The sequence below is a fragment of the Rhagoletis zephyria genome, unplaced genomic scaffold, assembly GCF_001687245.7.
Source record: "Rhagoletis zephyria isolate East Lansing unplaced genomic scaffold, Rhagoletis_zephyria_1.1 Rzeph_scaffold_00092, whole genome shotgun sequence".
Lineage (NCBI taxonomy): Eukaryota > Metazoa > Arthropoda > Insecta > Diptera > Tephritidae > Rhagoletis > Rhagoletis zephyria.
The window spans coordinates 135,681-161,909 of NW_016157176.1; the positions used below are offsets into that span (position 1 = coordinate 135,681).

Below are 26,229 nucleotides of genomic sequence, written 5' to 3' on the forward strand. Positions count from 1 at the left end.
TTTTACTCAGTTGGAAGTCAGTTGACTTTTTTCTGTATTGTAATTTCTTCAAGAAGAGATCACCAGTAAATAATATGCTTAATCAGGAACCATAAATGTAAATAATAGATTTACTGCGGAAAGGCAGGAAAAGTGGCAAAAAATTGTGGAGTTTGCCTCATGAAAATGTTAAGACCGAGAAAAAATATAGCCTAAAGTGTTCCCAAAGACAAAGGCCGTCTGTCAAAAAATATTACGGTCCGATATATTGTGAACTTATTAGCAAGTAGCGATGCAGCCACTTTTGCAGAAGCGAATGATAGTCAAATTGAGCGCAAAGGCATAATAAAAGAAGAAAAAAGCCAATTTGATCAAAATACATGTGCGAGCGTGGCAGCATTTTGCTGTGTCACACGAAAACCGGACCGTTGCATCTTGGGATACATATGTTAGGCCTTTCAGAATGCAAAAAAAAACACATTTAAGTTTCAATTGAAGGTTATTTGGTCCGACAGGACTAAATTAATCGCTTTCAATCAGATGACAGGGCATGGTATTGGATCAAAGACCCAAGTTAAGTCCAAGCGCATGATGTAAGGCAAACTGGGAATGACAGTGGTCGGTCAATAATAGTTTGGGGTGTATTTCAAAAATTTTGTTGGTCCGTTAGTACGCATTATGCGTATTTCAACAAAATTTGCAAGATGTAGTCGAAAAAATTAGATTTTCTGCTGAAAAATCACCCAAAACACACTGCACATGTTCACAAAGACTGGATACAAAAGCAAAAATTTGCTAATTTGAAATGACCTCCACAATCTGCGGACATGAATCTCATCGAGAATTCGCGAAATCAACTAAAAGCACATCTTACTAAGAATCCAAGTCCGACCAATGGAGAACATGAGCTGTGAAAGCAAACTAAGGATATATGAGAGGGTATACCTCCAGAATATTTACAGAGATACGAATTATACATGCCAAATCGCATCCAAGTACTAAAAAAAGCAAAACAGTACCCATTGTGTTAATAGTAACATTGTGTCGTGTAACATTCGCACTAATTTACAGTTTTGTCTGCTGGTTTTATTATTTTTGTTAGATTGACTTCAAATCATTATGAGAGAGGAAGTACAGGTGTACCAATAAGAATAAAACAACAAAAGTATGAATGTCGTTAAAACTTGGAAAGATTACGATGGTTGACATAAAGTGTTACACCATGTTACAGTTTTGCCCGTCAATGTAGATATGTATCTATCTTTATAAGAATTCTAGGGATATCTCGGCTAGAATGCCACCTATCTAGTACGTTTTTAGTCCAAATATTTATTTTCAATTGGCTTACATATGTTCTAAATATGAGCCAAACCTGCAACTAAATGCAGATTTTAGGAATATCCCGACAACATCGCCACCTAGCGATAAAAGTTTTAGTCGGAATATTTCATTTCAATGTGCCGACACATGTGACGTCTCAGCTTTCTTCATTTTTGGCAACAACAAAAAGTTTTAATTTTTTAACGAAAAACCTTCTACACAGAAGTTCCAAAAAATCGCTTTTTACATAATCGAATCGGTTAGGCATCGCGGTCATACGAAAGACATTCCATTTTTATATATAGATATAGATTTAATGATGCTACGTTTTAATACTAAGTGCCATTGTATTCAGTAATTATAAGTACCTTTGTATTCAGTAACTACAACGGAAAACTACTAATGACTAAAGAAAGGTAAATGAAATCATAGTACTTCCTAAGCTCTTTCATGTCGTCTTAGTCAAATGGTTAGAGGTGCCTACCAATAATCGGAAGGAGCAGGCTCGATCTTCAGTCCGACTAACATTCATGTCGCTCCGCAGTAAGCAGTGGCAAATCTGCGAGTATATGGCTAACTTCCTAAATACAGTGTAAAACAGTAGCTCCCTTTTTTAATTACTTGAAAGTTGATAACAAACGTCATTCTCAATTGAAACTGCAACCTTGGAGAACATTTCGATTGTCAAGTTTTTGAGTTCTTTTAGTTTCCACTGAATCTAAAGCCATGGAAGTATTTCTCAAAGATATCCTTTCAGAGTGGTGTGTGGTGAGAATTTTATTTGTAGTACAAATTTTGTACATTTATCGACTGTCGCGGTTCAACTACATACATACATACATACATATCGTCCCGTTTCTTATAACTGTTGTTCAAGCGTCACACTATTTTTAGTAATAATAATAATAGATTGGCGCTTACACATATGTTAGTGTTTGGCCAAGCTTCTCCTCCGATTTGTGGCGTGCGCCTTGATGTTGACAAACAAAGCGGAGGGACCTACAGTTTTACGCCGACTCCGAACGGCGATTGTATTTTTATGAGAAGCTGTTTTTCATGGCAGAAATACACTCGGAGGTTTGCCATTGCCTGCCGAGGGACGACCGCTGTTAAGAAAAAACCTTTTTTTCTATATTTTTGCGATGTTGCTTTGACCAGGGTTTGAACCCAGGCATTGTGGAGTGGAAGCGCGCACTGCTTACCACTACACCACAGCGGCCGACCACTATTTTTAGTGGAACCAGAAATATTAAGTAAAAAATGCGTTTATTGTATCCTAGGAGAAGAAAGAAGGCATTTTTTCTTACACTCTCTAAATTACCTCTATTGCAGATACGAGGTTAAAGCAGAAACGGGACGATATATGCCCCCTTTAGAGTATTTAATCAAACTTGTGGTACATTTGCAATGAATTATTTTTCTAAAAGTATTATTAACTTACACACTGCTAGGCACTTGAATAGGGAGAGCCTTTGTTGATTTTTCTACAAGCTTTTATTTAACTTGCTTTGTATGGATGTAAGTATGTATGTTTCTTTAAGTAAATTCAATTTTTAAGCAACCTCCCGATAAGCTAGAGACTTGAAACTCAAAACTTTGATCTGAACCAGATGGGGCCGGAGTCGAGATATGTGAAAAATCTGTATTTATAGTCCGATTTGGTTCATATTTGGAATGTATATCACCTATATGAGAGGAAATAACTCCACAAAAAATTTAGCCGGTAGCTGGCGCGGGGTCAATATATCTCGAAAATCTCCGCCTAAGGACATATTTAGTTTATATTTATCATATATATAACTCACATTAAAAGGACTAACTGCAAAAAGAAAATTTGCCTGTAGGTGGCGCAGAAGTCCAGATATTCGGAGAGCCCGTATTTATGGTCCGATTCGGTTACTATTTAGAAAGCTTGTTTTAAACGATTAACTTATTTAAATTTGTATAAAGTTTGAAAATCGGATTCACATGTTTTTCGTTAAAGAATATGCTATATTTAATAAGAACTTAATGAATATTAAATAAAAAAGGGGAACTATCAATACTGAGTATAGCCCTGTATGCAGCTCTCAAGAAAACGGTCAAGAAAAAATTGCCATTATTTCGCGTGTGTGTCCAAGGAATTTTGACATTTTTGATACCTCACAGCCTGTTGCCTCACTCTTTCCTCAAGAAATAATGGAACGGGCATATATTTCTGTTGCAAGCCTGGGTTGCCTTGTGCTCTTTTTTCACAAAACCGTAGTAGAAAGCGTAGTAAATTTCTTAAGAACTGCGTACTGCCTTAAGGAAAATTGACTCAAGAAAATTTCTTAGCCATTTCTTGTACGTCATTTTATATGGAGTTTTTGCTTTTCTTGAGAGCTGCATACAGGCCTTTTTAATCAAGTGCATGGGAGTGTACATACATTCAAACATATCGATTAAGAAAGGAATGTATTTAACACCAGGAAATATGCAGCTCCCATTGCCATTATCATTGCAGCTAATACTCGCAGATAAAAACCAATACGCACAAGATGCATACCTACAAACATATGTATGTATATGTATGTACATATGTACACACATATAGTAATTCTAAAGAGAAAACCAAGCCTACAACGCAGTTAAAGATATCGGCGTTTAAAGTGCAAAACCGCGTATCAACAAAATGCAAAACCGCGTATCCACAAAATGCAAAACCGCGTATGTGAAGCTGTAGAAATTATTTTCTAGAGCGTGAAAACACTCATATTTCAAAACGGTTCTCTTTTTTATAAAGCAATCGCATTTCTGGCCAGTATATTTCAGGACGAATGGATAAGGATTGAGCCAAGAGCTTGTGTGAGCAAATCCAATTTTTGGCAGCCAATGTCAGTTACGCGGTTTTGCAGAATGACGATACGCGGTTTTGTACTTTAAACGACGATATGCCACTGGTCCAATAAACTCCGGCGCAGTTTTCAATAAAAAAAATAAATAAAGAAAAAATAAAAATAGGAGCATAAGGAGAACAAACTTGTACTCAAGAAAGCATAAGCGCTCACACAAAGGGAACGCAAGAAATGCAGAGAAAGCAACAGCAGGCTTATAGTAAATGATAGTATAAAAGTGCAAGCAAGTAGAAGGAATGTTGATAAATGATTGTGCCAAGTTGCAAGTGTAGGCAATCATCGAAATTAAAACTACGCACTTCGTAAAAAATCAAACGAGAATGGTTTCCGCTGCTACTAAGTCACAGCTGAGCCGTGACAAAGTTGAATAAAATAGACAAAGGGAAAACAAGGGAAAACGCTAAAGGGTAGGTTGGTGTGAGATTTTAATTTTTTTAGGGATAAGAGGCGTAGCAAACAAAGAATTTTCAAGCAGGAAATATGTAAATAGAAATAAGGTATAGTGATTTTCTTGCATCCCCATGAAATATACAGGTACATACATACATATATGGATGTGTAAATTATAAGTAGATCGAATGAGTGCTCACTCAGAAATAAACACTGCACAGTCAGATGGGGAATGTACGACCTTAATAACATTTATTATATACTTTGGTAGCGTACAGAATTTGAGTGAGACTTAAATAAGTTGAGCGAGTGCCAGAGCGCCTCTGGAGTGAAAGAGTAGTAAATTGGGGGGTACATTGAGTAATTTTTTATCAGCACACCTCGTACTCGGATGCCGTACTCTTCCCGAGTGTCAGCAGCTGCCAGCTGGCTATAAGCGACAACTTTTAGTAGCTGAGAAGTTGCTGCTAGTCAACAAAACAAAAAGAAACGAATCAACAAAAGAAACGAATCAACAAAAGAAAAAAAATCAACGAAAAATAATAGATACCCCGCCACAAACATATTCTGAGCGCTCAGAATATACGAGTCCGAAAGTGAGCCCAAGGTGGGTATGAAATATGAGTTTCAAAAACGAAAAATGTGTGACTTAAATAAATCTTTTACGATTCATATATGATCCAAGTTATGAGCTAGCACTTTATGCCATATGCCTTATGCCGAGTCCGAATGTAGTCATTTATGAGCCCGCAAAAAGAACCCCAAAAAGAGTCGGAAATGATTATATACGAAGCCAAAAATTTTTTTAAAAAGAGTCCAAAATGAGTCGTATATGAGGCCAATAAGAGTCATTCGTAGGAAGGCAAACACTTCCAGATCGGACTCTTAAATAAGCTCATTATGAACGTAAAGGCCCCGAAATACGACACGATCCAGAAAATATAGGTCGCGCCATTCGCGGACCGCTAACCCTATCATCGTCGATTTGACAGCATCCACCCAATCGCTGACGTCATAAAATACTTTTGTTTACATTCACTGTTGCCAACTTAATGCTTTTCGCACCAAATTTAGTGGGTATTCAAAACCCGAACATTTTTGAGTTTGGTGCTTGGTGCGTTTTTGGTGCTTTTGTTTTTAGTTTGAAGACACCAAATTATAAAATCTTAAAAAAATGGAAGCAAAATTTATAGCAATCATAAGCGTGGTAAGCAACTTCACAAAAATTTTAATAAAATCATGGCACAATCATAAGCGACAACAAAATATGTGGCAGCACCTTCAATCAAGCCAGAAAAAATCGACCGTCGTGCAAGAAACATTGATTTTTATTAATTTGAATCGGCATCCTTACAATATAATTATGTATGCATATAAAGTCCATAAAATACACCAATAAATATTTGGTGCTTTTTCAAATTGAAAACTTGGCAATACTGCCTTTTGTTCGATGCTTCCTCTTTTTCTTGTCGAGTTCGTCTTGCTCTCTCATTCTGGTATTTATTGACGTCACGGCCAGTTACTCTCAGCTCGATTGGCGCAATCTTGTATTCTATCATTCTTGGAAATAGGACTCGTTAAACTCATTTATGACTACCAAATGTTTGCTGGGTATACATACGTGCTAAACTCACACAACCCAAAATATACATATGTATATGTGTATGTACATATGTATTTATATAGGCAGGCATGCAGTAAACGAAATCAGCTGTTTCGAGTTTGTTTATATTTTGTTTTTCGATATCTGCTTTGCTTATCGCTTTCGTCGTAAAAGTCAAGACGACAAACGCAGTGAACAAGTTTAGCACTACAACAAATACAACAACCACAAATGCTTGTATTGCTTCGTAAAATGATAAGTATGTGTATATAAGACGCGAGCGGATTTTTTTTTGTATGTATGTATGCTTTGTGTTTGAAAGCTACAAAAAGTGTTCAAATGCACATTCGTACATATGTATGTATGTATATGCATACAATATCGACATTCCTTGTATATACGTTTTTTATATAAGACTTTGCTAAATTTTGAGAGGCTAAATAAACCCTTAAAAATTACGCACATGACGTCATTATAATATTTTTTATAAGAAATAAACAAATACATAAAACGGGCAAGCAATCAAGGTAAGAATAATAACATCTACCACATATGTTTGTGTGTACATGTGCGTTATGTAGAAGTTAAAAGTCAAAAGTTGCAAAGCAACATAAATTCGTGATTTTCATTTTCGGCCACGCAGCGAAAAAACAAGTTTAACGAGTCTTATGTACATACATACGTAACAGCATATTCGCAGCAAGTTCAACCGTAGAGCAAGTATGCCCTTTTGCCCACTAGCCATAACGATTGGCGATTTGGCTTTACCTCTAGGCAAGTTGTCAGACGGGTAGCCAAGGCAAGGTAGGCAGCTCCTCAACAGCCAAGTGCCTCTGAGTAGGGTCGAAAGTCTGTATACATGTATGTATGTACATACATACATATGAAGCGCTCTTATTTTTTTCTGAACAAGGAAAAACGGCATAACAGCAAAAACCACCGAGCACAGCACTGGCACTCTGTGAAGATGAGCTGAGCTGCCAAATGCAATGCAGAGTGCGATACGCTCAGTCATGTATATACATCAAATGTACAAAGTGTGTGCATACATACAGTCATGTGAAAAATAATAGGGACACGACTTTTTGGCCATCGACTATTTTTCTTTAGTTTGTTTAAAGTTTATTTTTTTTATATAAATGCTGCTCATTATCTAACAAAAACAATATAAATCTAAAATTCAAACTTTGTAGAAAAATTTTAAAAATACAACAAAGTTTTATAAAAAGCTTTTTATTAAGAATTTTTAGAAAAATTCGACGCATCGTCGCCTCAGAAAACGGATGACGAATGTGCAAAATCACGTATTTGGGTTTTTGATAGAGATTTACTAAGTTGGAAATGCTCTTTTGATTTCTGCAATCCATTTTTTTAATCGCCCTTAGTTTTTGAGATATTTCGTGCGTATTTTGTCATATGTTACATAATATTAATGATTGGGTATGCCTTTTGTTGTATGTGCTGAAAATGCGTCATATACGACAAATTCCCATACAAACGTACTTTTTTTTAATCATAAAACATTTGTCGTATGTAGCACATACGAATAGTTCTCATACAAATGTAATCTTTTTTAATCATAAAACATTTGTCGTATGTATCGCAAAACTTTGAACTTACGACAATTCGAGAGGACCATCCTCTACTATAACGACACAATTAAAATTGCAAATTAAACTAAGTAACTAATTTTAAAATTTTAAATTTTAGCTTGCACTGAGTCTCCAATGAAATGAAAGAAATAAAAATGTACAAAAGACTGAATTTAAGTATTGGTTTTTTGTTTTTATATAAAGAAAACGTATGTTCGTAACATATTTACAGCATAAGAGATGTACAGATTTTTTTTATTAAATACATGAATATGTTTTCGTTATGTTTTTTCTAATAAGTAATCATTATTTAATAAATATGTCTGGTTTTTTCATCAAATTATACCATCGTCGTTGAAATAGATACTTTAGTATTGTCGTATGTTCTATGGACAAAACAAAGTGGTGAGTAAACGCTACTTACGACAAATGTATACGGAATGAAAAGTCAATTTTCTCATTAACGTTAAGAGACATTAAATGTAAAAATATGGAAAATCAAAACTAATAACACCAACTACGTCTCCTTCAAAAATTACAAAAATCTACCGTACATTTTCGGATTAATTCGACCTTAAACTTCAAAGTCAATTTTCTCAAAACAGTGTTTTGTAACATTCGACATCCGTTTTCTGAGACGACGGTATGCAGTTTTTATAGTTCATTAAGTTCATATTACTGTATATGGGGCGTTCCATACCAAAACGGATTAAAAATTTTTTTTTCTTGAAAAATTTTTCACCTACAAATTTTTTGATGAAAAAATAAATTTTTGAAAATATGCCATCTCAAAAAAAAATGAAAAAATCACAATGGTAGCTCTGAGTATTGCGCAATATTTAAGTATAGTATTGTGGGGTGCACTCTACACTAATTTGAGTTATGATTTTTTTTTACCCCGAAGTTTAGTAAAATGAGGACATTACATATTCAAAAATTGTTTACATTTTTTTTGGAATTTTTTAGAGCACGCAGTCATGTAGCCCATCAAATTTAAGAATAATAAAAGTGCAAGTTTTAAGCTACTGCAAAATTGGAGTGATTTTCAAAATTGTTTATGCTGACTGTTTTTTGCACTTTTTTTTATGGAAGAAAATGCGCAAACCCGTTTTCAAAGAAAATTAAAAAAAAACTAACGTCAGTTCTGCAATCGCTTAAAACTTGCACTTTGTTATACTAAAGTTTAATGGGCTACAAAACTGCATACTCAAAAAAATTCATAACTCAAATTTTTGTAGAGTGCACACCATAATAGATACTATACCTATATACTGCGCAATACTCAGAGCTACCATTGTGAATTTTTTTCATTTTTTTATGGCATATTTTCAAAAACTAATTTTTTCCAAAAAACTTGTATGTGAAAAATCTTTCAAGAAAAAACAATTAAAAAAATATTTCTTTTCATAGAGAATTTTGATGTGTGTATGTGTGATTTTTTTCAATTTTTTCCTAGCCCCGTTCTTAAGATATTTGGAAAACTGTTAGATCGATTTGTTTTTGTGTTTGGCTGTAAAGTTTTTAAAAATGTATTAATCAAGCTCAAATTGTATATTTATTTATTATTTTTGTTTATGCATCAACCCTAAAAATTTTAATCAAATCAAAAACATGAAGTGTGAACCCCGTCCGTTTTGATATACAGGGCTTGTTCGAGTTACAATCACAACCGCAGTGTTGCGCGAATTATTAAAGTATCACGTTCTGTGCTTTTATTACGTGCCTCGAACAGGCCCACAGTATCGGACATACATACAGTTTTGGCCAAAACAATAGCACCCCCATTTCAAGTTGATATTGTTTGCCACTCATGTTTATTTATTTATTTTTGGGAGTTTCCAATTAAAATACAATTCATTCTCTAACAAAACCCATATAAACCAAAGTTTAAAACTACAAAAAATTCAACAAATTTTCACCCAAATTTCAAAATTTTTTCACACTAATTTTTTTTTAGCACTTTTTTGAGTAGCATTTTTTCCCCATTAGATTTTAGTCTAATAATGTGCAAGTTTCAAATTGTTAAAATTACCATTGATTTTTCAGAACTTCCTTGCCGAGAGTTTTCGGCATTTTCCTTCATATAAAAATTAATTTCGTTGATGCGTTACACCTCGGCGAAAAAAATTCTCAAAAATTAACAGTAATTTTTAGCGACTTTTCTAAATGGTTTTAATATAAGTTTGAAATTTTGATGGACATTTTCCGAATTTTAGTCAATTTTTGTGAACTTTTTTGTAGCTTTGAAACATCTATTTATGCAGTTCTGTTATGAATAGAACTACATTTTAAATTAAAATCATTAAAAATAAGTAAATAACTATAAGTTGCAAACAATTCATTTTGATCCATAGTAGATTTTGCATACTGTATATCGACGGCTGCCAGTTCGAAAACGCCCTATCTCAGAAAAGTTTTCAGAATTTGGGTGAAGAACGCCTTAATTCAGCAAATGGTCCAAGAACGCCCTAATTTCACTACCACTATATGTACGGTGACCATTCCCGATTTTTGCGGGACAGTACCGATTTTGAGCAAATTTTCCTGCTGAATATTTTTTAAAAGTCGGGGCGTATAAGTGCTTCGATTTTTTATATTTGTACCGATAATGGCCCGATTTTCAGTGTTTTCTTTATTAATTTAAAAAGAGTCCCCCGGTACTCTGACTCAAAAACAATTTTTCTTATGAACGTTGCAGCACATTCGTTATCGCAAGGAACATGGAATATAAGGGAGCCGTAAACATAGCCAGCATCCTTACTTTCTATCATATTTGGATATGTTTTATTTTGTTTTTTTAGGGTTTTTTTATATTTTTTTTTTTTATGAAACAATTCTAATTCCGGTTAAGTGAAATACTAATTCCCTCAAAAAATGCATGGATATGAAAAATATAAGCTGTAGATACAGTGGCAAATATATAAATAGGGAAGAGACATCTTAACATTATTTAATTGGGGTATTCACCACGATGTCGTAAGTGTCGTATTGTTGTATGCCGTAAACTTTAAACGCCTAAAAAACATTTTAAGGGGGTTCGCAAAGTACCATCAAAGTCATATTACGAACTTTCGTAGTGTTAAAAAATAGCTGGTTGTGGTTTCAAGTTCTCTAAAGATCCGTTGTGAATCCCTCAAATGTTTATTATTTTTTATGAAAGTGTAGCTCGTTATTTAACAAGGACCATACAAGCCAAACGTTTCAAACGTTGTAAAAAAATTAGCCAAGTTCGACAAAGTTTAATCCAAATTTTTAGCATTTTAATTCGATTTCTTAGAAACATTCCGGGTATGCAGTTTTGTAGCCCATTCAATTCAAAGTGGAAATTTTAAGTAGCTTGGACTTACCGTTGATTTTTGGTAAATATTTTTTGTAGAAGGTATTGCTCATTTTCTTCATACAAAAAAATTGTCTAACATACTTTGTATGGAAGAAAATGCGCAAACAAAAAAAATGCCAAATATTAACAGTAAGTCCAAGCTACTTGAAGCTTGCACATTGAATTGAATGGGCATACTCAAAACAAATCTAAAAAATCTTTTTAAATCGTTAAAAGTTTTTATCAGCATTCAAATTTTCAAAAAGTTTTCAAATTTTGATTTACATAGTTTTTTTTAGATAGTAAGCTATATTTTCATAAAAAAAAATAAATAAAAAATTTAAACAAAGTGGCCAAAACTTTCCAAAACGTCTCTTCCCTATTGACATTATCGCACCCGTATATATTTTTCGTTTTTTCATGGGTTAAGCTTAAGAAAAACGAAAAATGCATCGAAAATTACGTTCGAAAAATGCATAGAAAATGACGTTCGAAAAATGGAATAAAAATTTTCTTCTATCAAATATTCTTGAATCAGTTTAAACAAGGCGGATTCATATATTAATTGAGTTTACGCCTCTCAAGAAAAGAAAGAAATGCTCGTATATTTATTTCTTAAAGAAATTTACATTTCTTCAGATTTTTCTCAAGAGCAGTATATGTACCCATTAAATTTTAATCGTATGTATGTATGTATAAGGTGCAAGTTTAAAGTCTAGAAAATCTATTTGAGTTTCAAGTTTTTTTTCCTTGTGGTATTTCGCTGTGCAGATTTTGTTTTGCAAATGACCTTGCGCATTTTATTCAATAAAATATTTACATTTACATGAAAGAAACGCATACTATTAACAAACGAAAAATATTAAAAAGCAACGCAATTTTTATTCTTCAAACTTGCACCTTATAATATTAAAGTTTCATGGGTTATAAATCTGCATATTTAGAAATCGTCGCTGGAATAATGAAGTAGTGTAACATGAAAAGTATAGTTTTGAGAAAAACGAATTGGAAGTTTTTATAAACCATTACAAACCATACAAATACCATTTCGTTTTTCGGGAATAGTGAGCCAAAGAGATATTTAAGAAAACTAAAGATTATTCTAATAGATTAAAGGATTGTCTATCCAATGGTGCAATTATCGAATAATAGTGTATGTGGCATTTACACTGTTTCTTTATTCGAGCGACGAAATATTTTAGAAATCCATATCAAAAACTCAAAAATTATGTTCCACAATTTTAAGGAATTTTCTATTTTTTTTTATTTTTTGATTAGAGTGGTTTTAGCTATTGCATGGATAACAATTTTATCAAAAGTCAACAAAAAAGTTTTAATATGGAAAACATTGTCCATATTAAAAAAAATCACCATTTTGACATTTTTAAAAATCCAAACGGGGAACCCGCGTTGCGACGCTGTATTGCATACACACTTGGATATGTAAAAAATCTCTGATTTTAAAAATAATTTTGGCATCCCACCGGGAATAACTTGCAGCTGCAATGAATATTTATTTCTATTACTTGCATATATGTATGTATGTAAATAGAATTATCAATTTACAATAACGAAATGTATAGATAGCAAGCAACAAATTCTAAACACGCAGCATTTTTATTTTATATCGATAGAAAAATTACCGTATCGTCATGCGACCTCGCTTTTTACGCTCATTACTGCCGTGACGTGTTGTAGTTTTATTTTTTGTTTGTTTAATATTTTTTTATAACTACAAACATACATATAGATACACATATGCATAAGTATAAATGTTTGAGCACAAAATGCTGACTGCCGTCAAAAAGTGGGCAAGAAAATGAGTTCAAGGCCATTAAAATGGAACACGTACGCGATTTCTCAACGGCAAACATGAATAATGAATATACATATAGTGTGTACAGTGCTAGTAGTATATAAGTACTAGATATCACAGTCACATATATGTATGTATGTATATGTACATACCCTGCAGGGAAACCGCGGACTAGTGAATCAAATTTCTAGTTCCGTACTAGATCTTTATCGCCAAAAAGGAACTAGTCCGATAGGAACTAGATCCCCACCAGTCCAAAATCGGCGAAAAGTGGCACTTTTAAACAACCAATTTTTTCAGATTTTTTCACTAGAAATCTATATCTAAAGTGACGAATTTAGAAATGGTTCGGAACTATAGAAAAAGGGATGCAGAACGAACTAGATCTTATTTGTCGAATTTAGAACTAGTTCGGAACTATCGAATAAGGGATGCAGCGGGGGGCTTGTTTACTTTACACAGATATGTGTTCGGCGGCTTTTTCGTTCCAATACGCTTCTATTCTGTGCTTCACAGATGCTTTTTCATAGCTTGGTAATACAAAACTAAAATTTGTGTTAATATTTCAACATCTTGGGACCGCCTGGAATCTAAGAAATAACAGCGAGCACCTCTGCAAACTCAGCTACAGCTAAAGGTATGTAAACGTACATTTCTTACAATCATTCAAACAAATTTAATTTCAAATTGAAAACACATTTCTTCCAAAATAACTTAAAATCGCACACACGGAAGAACCAAAAAGATTGAAAAATCATGATACTTTTTTCTTTCGTTTGTCGATTTTAGAACTGGTTCGGAACTATAGAATTTAGGCCTAGTTCGGAACTATCGTAAAAGGAATGCTGCCTAGGACATCGCCATGTTAAATTCGCCAGTTGCTTGCATGCAAAAGAGATTTATCGCGAACCAGTACTGGGTCTAAATGTACTAGAAGCGCACCAGTTCAGAACTAGAGATTTTCCCCACAGGGTATGTATGTATAATACAGCAGCAAAGAAATAACCGCACACTATTGCCACTATTTCAAATAAATTAACAACAAAAACACACAGAACACATGTGAATATTTGAAAATTTTCTCAACTCAATGTGGCGAATTCAGTTTATTTAACGTTTTACTAATAAACAACAATCAATTGCAAGCAAATATTTTCTATGGTTGCATACTATACAGGCACAATTACGTCAATATCATTGTCGTTTGTACAGAGTTTTATGCAGCAATTAAGCGTCAATAAAAGAAGGAAACGAACCAGGGAGCGAAACTGCAGAAAGGATGCTTCATTACGAAATGAACTAAAAACTTGATACAAATCAATAATCAATTGAAGTGCTATTTGATGAGTGGATATGAATGTACGCGTTTGTATGAACAGGTAAGAGATTCGAAAAAAAAATTAGTTTTAACTTTCATGCTACGTGAAGTGGACCCATTATGATTTTAAATTAACTAACTAGGCGGTAATTTTTTGGGAGCTGAATTAATAACTGGGTCACATTAATTATAATTATAGGTAGAGCGTGCATTTAGGCGCACTGACATGTTACAGGTGGCACTATGGGCGTCTAAAAGCGTAGACAAACGGCAGCGTTAATTCGGACTTTCCTCGGAAATGAACTCCAGTTGATGGGGATTAAGCCCTAGAATTAATTATCCAAATTAATGCGGATATGAAGCATGTTCGATGACAACATCGATCAAAATGGCCAGCTTTTGTCTATTGTGAAAGAAACATAAACGAAGCAACTAGTAAGCACACAAAGCAAGTGAGCTTGGTATCCGCTATTACCGAGTGGTGAGAGCTGATACTGTTTACCACCTATAGTCATGTGAAGAATGATAGGGACACGATATTTGGACCGGTTTTTTTTTACAATTTTTCCTTTATTTGTTTAAAAATACAGCTCATAATCTAACAAAAACCATACGAGTACAAATTTCAACCTTTTCAGAAAAATTTGTGAAATTTAACAAAATTTTATTAAGAATTTAAGCAAAATTGTTAGTATGTATACAGTTATAGAAAAAAGGTTTTTTCTTAACGGCGGTCGTCCCTCGGCAGGCAATGGCAAACTTCCGAGTGTATTTCTGCCATGAAAAACAGCTTCTCATAAAAATACAATCGCCGTTCGGAGTCGGCGTAAAACTGTAGGTCCCTCCGCTTTGTGTGACAACATCAAGGCGCACGCCACAAGTCGGAGGAGAAGCTCGGCCAAACACTATCATATGTGTTAGCGCCAATCTATTATTATTATTATGTATGTACATTAAGGTGGTCCAAAAAAAATAAAGTCGGAGTTTTAATGCCGGCACACCCTAGGACTGATCTATATCGAAAAAAATATACCCCTATCTTTTTATTTTGAAATCAAAAAATATTTAGGGAGTGCTCAAAGCGCTCAAAGTTCTCCATGTATTTTATATGGAGAAAATACAATTTTTCGTAGAAATGGTATAAAACTCTTGAAAATCAATATTTTTCGAGCGGGTTTTCTTCAGGCGACTTCCAGTATTAATATCCAATTGTTTATTTAACCATTTTTTATGATTAAAGATTTTTTATTGGTCCCCCCACTGTAACTTATGGTTACATGTGTATATCTTGGCAACCGCTGCACCGATTTCTTCCAAACTTGGCACAGTTGTTGGCTTTGGTACAGCATACCAAATGGCCGAAAATTTTCAAAATCAGACAATAACCACGCCCACATTCCATATAAGGGTAGTTTAGAGAAATATGAAATCTTCGATAAATCAGTAAATATTAAAGCTAATTTATTCAAAATTGACGCTTGGAACAATTCTTTACCAAGAAATACGTTTATGATAAAATTTTGGAAAACGGGCGTGGCACCGCCCACTTATGATCACATATATGTATCTCGGTAACCGTTCTACCAATTTGTACCAAACTTGGTATGGTTATTGTGCTTGCCACATAAAAGCGAAGCGTTGAAAATTATTGAAATCGGCCTAAAATTACGGCCGCTTTTCATATAACAATAAATTTCAGAAATGCTTGAAATTTCAATATTTCGAAATTTAAGGACGCTAACTTACTCAAAATTGATACACTATGTAGCGGTAGCTTGAGGAAAGGTGCNAGCTCGGCCAAACACTATCATATGTGTTAGCGCCAATCTATTATTATTATTATGTATGTACATTAAGGTGGTCCAAAAAAAATAAAGTCGGAGTTTTAATGCCGGCACACCCTAGGACTGATCTATATCGAAAAAAATATACCCCTATCTTTTTATTTTGAAATCAAAAAATATTTAGGGAGTGCTCAAAGCGCTCAAAGTTCTCCATGTATTTTATATGGAGAAAATACAATTTTTCGTAGAAATGGTATAAAACTCTTGAAAATCAATATTTTTCGAGCGGGTTTTCTTCAGGCGACTTCCAGTATTAATATCCAATTGTTTATTTAACCATTTTTTATGATTAAAGATTTTTTATTGGTCCCCCCACTGTAACTTATGGTTACATGTGTATATCTTGGCAACCGCTGCACCGATTTCTTCCAAACTTGGCACAGTTGTTGGCTTTGGTACAGCATACCAAATGGCCGAAAATTTTCAAAATCAGACAATAACCACGCCCACATTCCATATAAGGGTAGTTTAGAGAAATATGAAATCTTCGATAAATCAGTAAATATTAAAGCTAATTTATTCAAAATTGACGCTTGGAACAATTCTTTACCAAGAAATACGTTTATGATAAAATTTTGGAAAACGGGCGTGGCACCGCCCACTTATGATCACATATATGTATCTCGGTAACCGTTCTACCAATTTGTACCAAACTTGGTATGGTTATTGTGCTTGCCACATAAAAGCGAAGCGTTGAAAATTATTGAAATCGGCCTAAAATTACGGCCGCTTTTCATATAACAATAAATTTCAGAAATGCTTGAAATTTCAATATTTCGAAATTTAAGGACGCTAACTTACTCAAAATTGATACACTATGTAGCGGTAGCTTGAGGAAAGGTGCAAAACATATATTTAATTCTTGCGCCGGGTATTTAATGTTCGGCTCCGCCCGAACTTAGACTTTCTCACTTTTTTTAGTATAATAATGTGCAGGTTTGAAAATTCTGTTCATGCGTTATAGCGAAGATAATTAAATAAATTTATATTTAAATTTGCATAATCGAAATGTTTTAAGTTTCTAGAAACAACTTTTTCTGAGATAACAAAGCCCTATATTTCTTCAAGAAATTACCAATTTTGTGCAATTCTAATGTGAGTTTTTATGTAGTTTTACTTCACAATTAATGCCCCTAACCTCAAAAAGTAACATGAACTTGCACAAGTTTAAAAAATACAAGAACGAGAAAGGAGTAAACATAAAAAACTCATAAACCACTCCTAATGACGTCTGTTCGTTTTAATAATAATATACCAACTTTACTTCAGGCACCATCATATGAGTACTTCATGCTTCCTATACCGTTGCAAACATGCAAACATTTCGATATTCACAAGAGAAACTACCCCCAAAGTAAAGAATAAAAAGCTACCCTAACCTAAAAGTAAGCAAAATGAGTTGCGATGCAAAGCCAAACACAAACAACGCATCGAATGCATGTCACTCGCTTGATAAATGTGAAACCCACTTAACCATAAGTATACAGAATATGTGCATATGTAACTTTTTACAAAAATATGTTTATAAATATACAGTCAGCGTTAAAAATATGCGTGCCCTGACGTTTTGATAATTTTATTTATTTATATTTTCCATACCAAATTTTGTATATTCTTATCTAACAGCAGAATCACAAGAATCAATTTTTTTACTTTCCAACAACTCGGAAAAATTTCAGAAATTTTCATCTAAATTTTAAATTTTTCAATTCGGTTTCTTAGAAATTACGGTTGATTTTTAAATTTTTTCGCTGAGGGTGTTGCATAGCTTATTTTATATAAAAAAGATTGTGTTCATGCGTTATGTGGAAGAAAATGCGCGACACCCTCGGCAAAAAAAAACAAAAATCTACGGTAATTTTTAGCGACTTGAAACATACACTCTAGTAAAATTTAATGGGCCACAAACTGCATGCTCAATCGGAAATGAGATCGAATTGAAAATTTTAAAATTTCTATGAAAATTTTAAAATTTCTATGAAAATTTCTCGTTTTTCTTGCATTTCACCCGAGCTCTGTATGAAATAAAAATAAAAATATTCTTGTAGTTTTTGCTGTTGAATGAGCTACCTATACTTCTATAAAAAATTAGAAAAATTTGGTATGGAAATTATAAATAAATAAAATCATCAAAACTTCAAGTTATGCATATTTTTGTCGCTGACATGTACTATATGTACTATATTTACTTATTAATGTACATATATACTATGTAGATAAACGCACATGTGTAGATATATCGCACATATAAATGTACATACGCATTTGCTTACATACAATAATTAAACAACAATATGGTCTATCACCAAGAAACAATCGAAGTCAGCAAATGAAATATGTAGATAAATAGACAAATAGACAGATAGACAGATATAGCACTGATAGACAGAGGAGCTCTTGGCAGCGTATAACACGACACCACAAAAGAAGTGCAAAATAAAAACAAGAAGGAAAAAATAGAAATATCAGTGAATGCATTGAATTCACGAAAACTATAGACAACGAAGAGGAATGCATGATAATGTGTGAGATAGAAAAAGAATAATTAACATACATGGCATACACATTTGACTATAAATACACCAAAGAATTTAATAAACCTTTATTCTTAATTTATAAAATTTTATGAGAATTGTTCAAGTGCTTGGTGAGTTTACAGATACCTATTTCCGTAGCTATACACATGTACATATGCTTAAAAGTATAATAAACAGTCGGCAGAATAGGTGAGAATATTAAGCTTGAATTTCTCGCATATGTGGAAACTTTGTATTCATCATTTTTTTATTTTTTTTAATGTACATGTGAGTCTTATAAAAATAGTTACATAATTACTTTATAATCTTACAGTGGTGGAAAATACATAGGGACACGCCATTTTAACAAATTTTTCCTAATTTTCGTTTATTTATTTAATATTTATAATTTTTTTATAAAAGTATAGCTCATTAACTAACAAAAACCATATAAATTTATATTTCAAACTTTGTGCAAAAAATATAAAAGTTATGCGAAATTTCGTCCAAATTTTCAAATTTTTAATCAGATTTTATTTTTATTTTTTTGAGTATGCAGTTTTATATCATATATAACCTGTGACTCTTTTGAAGACGGTGTGCAATATTGCAACATTGTCAGAGTGCCAAGAAAGAGCACGTAATATGCCTGTGAAGATGCTGAGAAAAGAAGGTGAAAACTTGACGCCCTGGCACAGGTCAGAACAAATGCTTTCGAGAAAAGAAAATAATGTAAAGATTACCTGGTTTCCTACGCTGATTCCCGAACAGAATTTGCAAAAGAGGGTAACTCTGAACCTTTGTGAGAGCAAAATAGTTTTTGTTTATCAAATAATTTCAAATCCCACAGTGGCTATGGCCGTAGCAACAAAAAAAGGTCCACCAAAACGTTTTGTATATAAAACCAGAAAAGCTACAGCAACAGTTACATAATAATAATAGATTGGCGCTTACACATATGTTAGTGTTTGGCCGAGCTTCTCCTCCGACTTGTGGTGTGCGCCTTGATGTTGTCACACAAAGCGGAGGGACCTACAGTTCTACGCCGACTCCGAACGGCGATTGTATTTTTATGAGAAGCTGTTTTTCATGGCACTCGGAGGTTTGCCATTGCCCGCCGAGGGACGACAGCTGTTAAGAAAAAACCTTTTTCTATATTTTTTTGCGATGTTGCTTTGACCAAGGCTTGAACCCAGGTGCTGATGAGTGAAAGCGCGCACTGCTTACCACTACACCACAGCGGCCGACAGCAACAGTTACATACCATAGATAATCATAGCCCTTTGTTGAGATGAGAGTACAAAAAGTGGTAGTTGGGAATCCGAGTAGTTAAGAAAATGAAGCGCTAAGGCAAACTTATGTACTTTAAGGTTAGCTGGTAGATAAATGAATATGCATATGTATGTACATGGTCGGCCGCTGTGGTGTAGTGGTAAGCAGTGCGCGCTTCCACTCCGCAACGCCTGGGTTCAAGCCCTGGTCAAAGCAACATCGCAAAAAAATATAGAAAAAGGTTTTTTCTTAACAGCCGTCGTCTCTCGGCAGGCAATGGCAAACCACCGAGTGTATTTCTGCCATGAAAAACAGCTTCTCGTAAAAATAAAATCGCCGTTCGGAGTCGGCGTAAAACTGTAGGTCCCTCCGCTTTGTGTGACAACATCAAGGCGCACGCCACAAGTCGGAGGAGAAGCTCGGCCAAACGCTAAAATATGTGTAAGCGCCAATCTATTATTATTATTATGTATGTACATATGTAGGCATGTATTACATACATATGTATATACGAGTACATATGTATGTAAGTGATAAGACGCAAAAAGTTTTGACTCGGCTATAGCACGACAATTAAAGATCTAGAAAGAGTGGTTAAATTAAAGTCAATAATTTAGAGACAAACTATTGTAAGTACAATGTATTAACTTTTTTCATGTTACTCTCTTCGTAAAAGTTTATATACATACATAGTGAACAGTTCCGTGAATTCACATTCCTATGTTTACACATACATACATACACATGGAGATATGTACACTAGGCAACAAATGAAAGTGCACGCCTTATTCTAATATAAAATTCACGATTATTTTAATCAAAAAATTTTTGCATTAATTGTCAAAAAAAAATATATATTTAGTCCTATAACATAAACGATAGAAGTCAAAGTTTCACACTTCACAGTTCAGAAAAAATCAAAAAATGCTCATCAAAATTTTAAGCTTTTTATTCAGAATTTCTAAGATTTCCGAGTATGCAGTTTCGTAGCCCATTCAATCTCATTCTAATGAAACGCAAGTTTCAACTGGCTCCCGTAGATCTTTCAGAATGTTTTCTTGGTGACGGATTTTTGCACGTTTTTCCATATAAGCATGGAGTTCTTTTGAAATACAAATCGGGAAACTGTTGGCAACAAATAAAAAAAAAAAAACGTTAGTTTTTGTAAATTGAACTTTTTACATAAAAAAAAACGCGAAAGCAGTCACCAAAAAAAATTTCAAAAATCTACCCCATTTTTTTGGCTGTTGAATCTTGCACTTCATTAGACTAAAATTTAATTTTCTAGAAATTCTGAAAAAAGTTGATAATATTGATGAAAACTTTTTGCATTTTTGTGAACTTTATATAAAGCGTAAAACTTTTATTAATATAGTTTATATTATAAAATGAACTACATTTCCATAACTCATGTACAAAATTTTTCATGAAAATAATTGTGAATATTATATTAAAAGAAGGTGTACACTTTCATTTTGTCGTGTAGTTTATGTGCGGTAAATACAGAAGTCACTCGCAAAAGAGTTAGTTTATAATCGAAATCTCTCAACTTTATATATATATATATATATATATATTCTCAAAGCTTTTTTCCGAGAGAATATAGCCGAAGATCAATCCAAAAAATATAAATAACCCTTTTGTACTTTTCCATAGATTTTCGCTCCTAATAATAAAATATTTCTTTAGGAGNTTCAAAAATCTACCCCATTTTTTTGGCTGTTGAATCTTGCACTTCATTAGACTAAAATTTAATTTTCTAGAAATTCTGAAAAAAGTTGATAATATTGATGAAAACTTTTTGAATTTTTGTGAACTTTATATAAAGCGTAAAACTTTTATTAATATAGTTTATATTATACAATGAACTACATTTTCAAAATTTTTCATGAAAATAATTGTGAATATTATATTAGAAGAAGGTGTACACTTTCATTTGTCGCTTAGTTTATGTGCGGTAAATACAGAAGTCACTCGCAAAAGAGTTAATTTATAATCTAAATCTCTCAACTTATATATATATATATATATATATATATTCTCAAAGCTTTTTTCCGAGAGAATATAGCCGAAGATCAATCCAAAATATAAATAACTCCTTTGTACTTTTCCATAGATTTTCGCTCCGTCTTAATAAAATATTTCTTTAGGAAATATGAGTATATTAAGTTACGAAAACTGGTTTTTAATGAAGCTTTATTTCTTCAATTCAATTCTAAAAAAAACAAACAGTAATTTTTAGCGATTTAAAACTTGTACTTTATTCTACTAGAATTCAATGGGCTGCAAAACTGCGTATGCAGAGTCTTTCGGGGAAATCTAATTAAAAAATATCGAAATTTTTAAGAAAGTTTGTTGAATTTTTTTAACACCAATTTTTTTGCATAAAGTTTGAAACTTGGATTTGCACGGGTTTTGCTAAAGACCAAATAAAATATGTTAAAACTTGTCAAAATCTAGGGGTTGACTTTCCAATAAGAGCCGGTCGTAATAGGGCCGGTGGGCGAAAGGGGAGTGAGCGTGGTACCTCCAACCCCCCTTTTTGGAGAGGGTATAAACCGCCATTGACAAAAATGCAACCCCAGATCACCTGACCCACTACGGGTCCCAGGGACCCCTTAGAAAAATTACCAAAAATCGCAATTTTAACTTGCACTTTTTCGCTTAGAAAAGGCTGAATATTCTTTTGTACAAGACATTTAATATACCCTTGACAACACATTTAATATATACGGCAACACAGAAAAGAGAACTCTACTTAGTAAAGGTCTTACTCCCAAAGCGCGGCCGCAGGCCACCTACGCAGGAAGGATTAAGTTCAAAAATACTGTGGACGCAATAGAAAATTGTGATTTTAGGCGGAGGCCTATGTGGTCGGAGGTTGCCGCTTTGGCAATGGCGGTTCATGTCCTCTCTAAAAAAAAGGTGTGGGAGGTGCCCCGCCCGCCCATTGATAAAAGAATGATAAAAGCTATTTTTTGTCTTCTTCCATACAGTCCATTCCTCGTCAACAAAACACCGAAAACCGCCTAAGGTAGAAAGTCAGCGAGGAAAAGTTAAAATAATCACAACAGCAACAAATCTATTAACAAAAACAATTATCTAACAAATTCTGAAAGGGAAATGGGCTTAGATCCGTATTAAATCCGATTAGGATCTTAGCTGTCCTCTGGGACATCCAAATGTCCAAATTAGACTGAAAAGGATTTAATACAACACATCAGACACAAATAAACAAAAAAAATCCAAAACATTAGCTATATCTTTAGTCTTAACTTCATTAAGGTAACCACTAACAGCTCAATTTAGCACTATTGTTTATAGTGTATAAACAAACAAACATTTTATTTATAAGAAACTTTAAATCGTATGGAAATTTTTAGAATCTAATTAAAAGGTAAAATACTTTTCATACGCATCCTTTATACTTGCAATCAGAAAAAAGTGCTCGAACTACCATATTCTTATTAAATAATTAATAACGAGAAGATCTATGGGACTTAAAATATAAATATACATATGTACANTTAGTGAAATACTCTAGCGCCCAAAACAAGAAACAAAAACTATTTCAGAGAAAAAACGGCTTTGTGAGAGACAATATTCCCAGGGCTGTGTTCCAGTTGCAAATGTTTTGTCCGATACTGTAACTACCCACAATAATAATCACAAAGCGATATTAAGTTCAAATTCAAGATAAGCAGCATTCCTTTTTCTATCTTATTTCAACTAGTTTGCATTTTGTTTGATTAAAAGAAACTGATGTTATTAATTTTGAATTTCCTAAACAAATTTACAATATTACGTATTTGTTTATTGATGTAGCAAAACAGATTAAGCATGATGGTAGATTCTAGAATTTTCAAAAGGCCTATGTATGCGAGCATGTATGTTTATACATATGTATGTAGTATTTCACAATTACTTGTGCGTTTTTACTTCTTTTAAAAGCAACTGCAAACTCGGGTTTTTTTCAAAATGGAGTTTCTTCTACACAATGGTTTCTCTACCAAATATGTATGTATAGTACATATGTGTTTATGTATACAAAACTTCACGCAAGTGTATTGCTTAGAATTTTACAAAAAACGCATATCCGTTTCCGGTCGCGAAGTGCAATTTCAATAGGAGCACTTTCTTGTTGATACACATTTTTATCATATGCTAATTGCAAAGCATAGCGAAAAAAATAAAATTTTCTACTAAATATAAAATCGATGTTCAAGTAATGGCAGCTGCGCACCACAAAGCAAAGAAAAATTAAAATAAAATAGAAAACGATGTCTGCTGTTCGCTGTTGCTTGTGATGATTGCGATGGCGATGGCGATGTGGTACGACAATACTGACAGAAACAGCAACAGTCAAACCAATGAAAACGAAAATGTAGCTTTGTTGGGGGAGTAGAGAGGCGCAGGCAAGCGAGCGAGCGCCTCAGCACAGCAAAATGTCGTATTTGTATTATATATAACTATAATAGACATATTGTAGCAAAACCAACAATACGTAAGTACATATATACATACATATGTATGTACATATGCAGGAGTATATAATAAAATAATGTACATATGTATGTATGCATGTAATAAAAATACAAATGTACCCACTGAAGGCACATGTATACACACGCAGCACAGACATACAATAATATGTACTTTAAAATTATTTACTTATCTCACCTCACCCCAGCTTAACTTATCTACTCCACCTAACTGCTCCAGCTTGTCTGCCTGCCTACGTTTCTATGCAGTATGCAGAATTGTGTATAAGTTTATTTAAATAGATTTATAATTTAAATTAGTGACTCTCGATGAGATTCTAACTTAGTAAATATTCTTGTTTAATATTATCTTTCTAGCTTATTTAATGCATTTAAATATTTCCTTACATTTTTCACTTAAAAGGTGCTCGTCGAATTCTTCGTCTGCTACTCGTTGTTATGTACTACATGTAAGTACCCGTAGAATTTTTCACAAATACCGAAGAAACTACTGCGGTTACAATTTAATTACGAAACAATATTGGGCTTAATTTATGTATTGTTGCAATGGTTCGTTTATAGCTACAATAAATTATACGTTTTTTTTAATTTTTTAGTTCAATTCTTTTCCAATGTAATATTCACAAGTTGTACGTGTTAACTCAATAGTTTTTATAATTTTGTGCTGATATATTGTATCCATATACTTTATATGCATATTGTTCATTATGGTATTTTACATATGTGCTTTGATATACTTTGTGCATGTATTCACAAATGTATGTACATTCAAATTCATATACATTTGTATGTGCACTGCTTCACCATCGTCTTTTCTTCCCTGCACTGTCGTCGACGTTCCGTGCTGCCTTTGACTTTATCGACAATCATTTTTTTCACTGTTTGCGAGAGTGAAGAGTTTATTGCTTTTGCTATATACGATAGAACGGGTGCATAAACAACAACATGTTTTCTACCTCCACAGTTTATATATAGGTATCTCTCCTCGCCCTTGCTCCGTCAGTTGCTGTTCCACGTCCCAATAACAGAAATGGCCATCACCACACACAGCAAAGAGTAAAATATTTTCTTTAAATTATTATACATATATGTAGACACACATGTATATACAACCGTTGATACTGCACTTATTTTCCAAGTTGTTACCGCACCGAGTTCAAAATATAGACTGAAAGCAAAAATCGTTTTTGCTTGCTACCTCAAAAGCACAGACCGTTCACGTTGAATTGGGCTCACGGGCTTGGACATGCGACTCGAGTCGATTCGAGACGAGACTCTCTCGCTCACATAACTTGTCCACATGCTGCCATTTGGAAAATTGTTAACGCTATATCAAGTAATTTCAAGCAGTTCACTCAACTCTCACAACCACGAGTGCTCAGGAGGCACTCGTCTATGCTCTACTCAGGGCACATGTTCATACGCGAGGTTTTCGCATGTGCTTATACGTATCTATATATTTACATACATTTGTCCACAAAATAATAGCAGTGCGATGTTTTGACCAGTTTTGCTCATTTGTCTTGTTTATTTAAGGTTTATTATTTTGTTTATAAAAGTTTAGCTGGTTACACAACAAACACCATATAAATTCAGATTTGAAACTTTGAAAAAGAATTATACAAATTTCGCAAATTTTCACCCAAATTTCAAATTTTTTAATCAGAATCTTTAGAAAATGTTTTGGTATGCAGTTTTGTAGCCCATTTAATGCTAGAATAATAAAGTGCAAGTTTCAAGCTGCTAAAAAGTTCCATTGATTTTTTGCAACTTTTTTTTGCTTTTTTTTTGTCGAACATACTGTGTTTTGTTCACGCTTACCTGCATATCAGGTTATCTGGTTAAAAATATTTTTTCTGTAGTGTATTTTGTTGCTGTACAT

General features: G+C 33.5%; 1 protein-coding gene across 8 annotated transcripts in view; it reads right to left on the minus strand.

Moving 5' to 3' along the window:
- ctrip (E3 ubiquitin-protein ligase ctrip) overlaps positions 1–25,602 on the minus strand; it is a 65,266-nt gene extending 39,664 nt beyond the window's left edge. For 3 of the 8 annotated variants that reach the window (XM_017631106.1, XM_017631114.1, XM_017631099.1), the window contains exon 1: positions 24,735–25,599. The gene's annotated coding sequence lies outside the window, so the exon portion shown is untranslated. Of the gene's footprint in view, positions 1–24,734 lie in introns of all 8 variants that reach the window. The other 5 variants (XM_017631131.1, XM_017631124.1, XM_017631121.1 and 2 more) reach the window with 4 other exon arrangements.
- Positions 25,603–26,229: the final 627 nt, after the last annotated feature.